This window comes from Mesocricetus auratus, unplaced genomic scaffold (genome assembly GCF_017639785.1).
Source record: "Mesocricetus auratus isolate SY011 unplaced genomic scaffold, BCM_Maur_2.0 Super-Scaffold_100691, whole genome shotgun sequence".
In the NCBI taxonomy this organism is placed as follows: domain Eukaryota; kingdom Metazoa; phylum Chordata; class Mammalia; order Rodentia; family Cricetidae; genus Mesocricetus; species Mesocricetus auratus.
In genome coordinates, this window is record NW_024429267.1 from 27,285,618 (window position 1) to 27,289,102 (window position 3,485).

Here is a 3,485-nt window from a genome sequence, read left to right on the forward strand (position 1 = left end):
GGCCACCGGGCCAGCCAGGCTCCTCCACCGGCCGCGCTTAAAGGCCGCTCCCCGCCACCGAGCGCCCCAGCCGACTGAGCTCCAAGCAGGCGGTGACTTCGCCTGCAAGTGCGGCTGTTCGTTTGAATTCTGGCGCCACTCCCACGCCACGTAGAGCCGCGCGGCCGGACATCCTCGGAAGAGACGGGTGGCAGCGTGCCGACGGGGACGCGCGCAGGGATGGACGAGCACGCGGCGAGCTGGTGCGGGGGCGCGCACCACGCCCCATGATGGCCCGGAAGAAAAGAGGCACGGCGCGCGCTCCCACGCGTGGCCTCAGGAAAAGACCACGCCCCCACATGGCTTCTCATCCAATAGGGACGAGAGGGAGGGGCAGCCTCGGTCTCGCTCCAGGGAGGCTATAAAGGGAGCTGCAGGCGGCGCTGCTCGTTCTTTTACTTCGGGAACCTGAGCCATTACGTTTCTCGGTAAGTTACTGGGCCGTGTGGGGGTGGGGGATGACCAAGCGAAATAATGTGGCGCTGGGTAAACTGGGAGGCTTCTGGTTGTGAGACAGCACAGGAGGTTTGAGGTTAGAGCAAGGTTGAAAATTTATTTGGGGGAAATGCGTATCTTTATATGGGAGATGGCAGAATTGACTCGTAGGCCCAAGGACATTGGAGCTTGGCGGCCTAGCTGATGGCCTCCGGGGCCTAGTTCCTTAACCCCAACGTGGGTGAGTTCTGATCCTAAAGGACAAGCAAGCAGAGGAAGCTTTTATGAGTTTCGCACTGTTTAGAAGGTGCTGGCGACTGATTACGCATTACTCCTTTCACAGGAACAATGACGACATCATTTTCTGGGTCATCGGAGCAGTTGCGAAGAGATGCCCAGGTGAGGGTGATGCAGCTTTGTTTTCTAATTGAACTAGCAGGTGGTGCTGGGTGCTAAGTTTTTGTTTCTTTTTATTAGATAGAGGGGAGACGTCTAGACCATCCGAGGGAATTCGTCAAAGGCAGTAACGTGCTTAAGACCTGACTTTTAAAGGTGTGTATTGTAACTTACGAGCGTGCAAACCAACTCTACGTTGGAAAATAATAACTGTAGAAACAGTGAGGTTAACCAACCGCTCCATTTATGGACATGTTAATGCGCGGATTATCGTAGGCCTGCCTCTTATTTGGAGAGGCTACAGAGTTGATTAAACCATTGTAAGGCATATTTAATCTAAGCAATCATGAATTACCTCAAAGACAGAGATGTGAGTGGGAGTATTCTCAGTTATAAGGGGTGCTTTGTGTAAATATGTAACATGTCATCATAATTTTTTTTGTCACTAGTGAATGCCAGTGCGTGACGATCCCAGCTCCCTGTACAGTTCCTAGAGCTCCTGGGAGTGCATGTGAGTGGAGCTCTTTGTCATTCTTGTACGTTCTGTCTTTGGTCTGGTCTATGATGATCCTATCCCGAACCTGAATTCCTGTTGAAACACTAAAGTTACGGATCTGGCTTCTGAGATGGACCATTATAAAGGCGTTATTGTGTTTTGTTTTAGTATTGCTAGTGTTGTAATTCCTGTGTTTCTTTTCCTAGGGCCAGTGACACAATGCTTTACTGGTGTGTGAGAATTGGATGTAGTGAACATCCAGAAAAGGCAGACAAAAGAAGAAAATGCAGTGCTGGCTAGGTGTTGGAGATGGGTCTTTACATAGCTCTGGCTGTCCTCAAACACATCCATCTTGGCTCTCGAGTGCTGGGGATTGTGTGTCAACCAGGCCGGCTATTATGAATAGAGCATGAGATACAGAAAGTTGTTTGAATTGAATCCAATAAATGGAAGCACTCAGTCTCTTAATCCTATTGGGTTTAAAATATAGATTGGATTAAGGCTGGGTTTGGAGTGAACCTTTAGGACTATGGCAATGTTTAAGGGATGTATGCTAATGGTTGTCCTGTCCGCACATGCTCGACAAAACGTAATTTGATCCCAAGGCAGTGCCATCTCTGTTCATTTTCTTCCCTGGTCTAAATGGTAATTCCCATCCTGAAAATGGTGGGTGACATTTTGTGGCAGTGGAGTTCCATTATAATCCACATTTCCTTGTCCAGCAGTGCTCACTGTAAATGCTGAAATAAAGGTTCAGTTGCAACAACTATTTCTTTAGTTTTTTGTTTCTTGGTGGGTCATCAGAAACTAACTGCCCCTTAATACTAATTACATAGTAATTAAGTCTTCAAGGTTGATGAGCTGTCATCACCAGATAATGAGCACATCAGGATTCCCTGAGAGAATAGCATATTATACATTTGTCCACTTAAGTCTTTGAAGTATGTCCTCTGTTCCTGCAGTCTTGTGGACCGGGCTTAAACTCAGATTCATCTGCTTCTCTAGTGTTAGCAGTGTGACCGTTTGCCCTAAGTGCCAAGGGTTGAAAATAGCTTCTGGGATTCTGTGTTTTAAGCATAGGCAAAGTTGGCTCACTGAGATCCCCCTGCTTTGCAAGTGCTGGGATTGAGGGCATACAGCACATATTTGAGACAAGCATTCTAGTCAGCTAGGCTTGTTCTTTGAGGGGTCTAATCTAAAATATCTTCTCAGGGGCTGGAGAGATGGCTCAGGTTAAGGGCACCAAGTGAGTTCCTGAGTTGAATTCCCAGGAATCATCACATGGATGGCTCACAACCATCTATGGTCTGATGCCATGCAGACAAAATACCTAATCAGGCCAGTGTCCTAACAGTGTTAACACCAAAACTAGCTCAAGGTATTGATGCGTAAGTAGGTTTAAGTCAGCTGTTTGTTTTTTGGTCTTTTGAGGTTTTGGGTTTTATTGCCCGTTTTTGTTTTTTTTTTTTTTTTACATCTTTCACTAGATACTCTGCCATTTTAAAAATACAATATTAAAATATTTTATCATTCCAATCCCAGTTCCCATTCCCTCCCCACCTTCCATCTAACAGATCCTGGCTGTTATGGAATCAGGCTATCTAACTCAGGAATCCATCTGCCTCTGGGACTAAAGGCATGGTTCACCTTGCCTGGATGTTGTAATGCTGGGAACTGAGCTCAGTGACACACATGGTGACTGTTACAAACTTTGTTCCCTAGTACTGCTTTGCTGTTATAGGCTACCTGTTGTTTCTCCCTTTTTTGATATTTTAATTTTCCTGTTGATTCACTTGATATTCATAGGCTATTCAAGACTAAGTTACTGAATTTCCATGTAAAGTACAAAAGGAATTCATCTCAGGAAGATCACTTGAACCCAGTTTGGACAACAGTGGGACCCCCAAAAATGTCTTTTAGGATTAGTCATGGATAACTAAAATGGAGCAATATTTGAATTTTTGTTGGTTCACTAGTTCTTGGCTTTCTGCTTGAATCTTCCTCTTAGTAGGTTTTATTAATTGTCATTATCTTTTGAGGTCTTAAAATAATGAAATGTTTCATTAATTGATAGATCTCAAGTCCAGAACAGGGTCATACTAACTGTACCGTAAATTTT

General features: G+C 45.3%; 1 long non-coding RNA gene and 1 other non-coding gene across 3 annotated transcripts; both read left to right on the forward strand.

The window, feature by feature from the left end:
• The first annotated feature begins 387 nt into the window (after window positions 1–387).
• On the forward strand, window positions 388–2,135 carry LOC121137493. 2 transcript variants are annotated; one of them, XR_005874738.1, is made up of 5 exons: window positions 388–467; window positions 818–873; window positions 952–1,026; window positions 1,320–1,381; window positions 1,573–2,135. It is a non-coding gene; the product is annotated as an uncharacterized LOC121137493 (long non-coding RNA). The 2 variants fall into 2 exon arrangements; XR_005874739.1 differs by having other exon boundaries at window positions 391–467; window positions 956–1,026.
• LOC121137692 lies at window positions 1,427–1,498 on the forward strand. Its single transcript, XR_005875003.1, has one exon. It is a non-coding gene; the product is annotated as a small nucleolar RNA SNORD50 (small nucleolar RNA).
• Window positions 2,136–3,485: the final 1,350 nt, after the last annotated feature.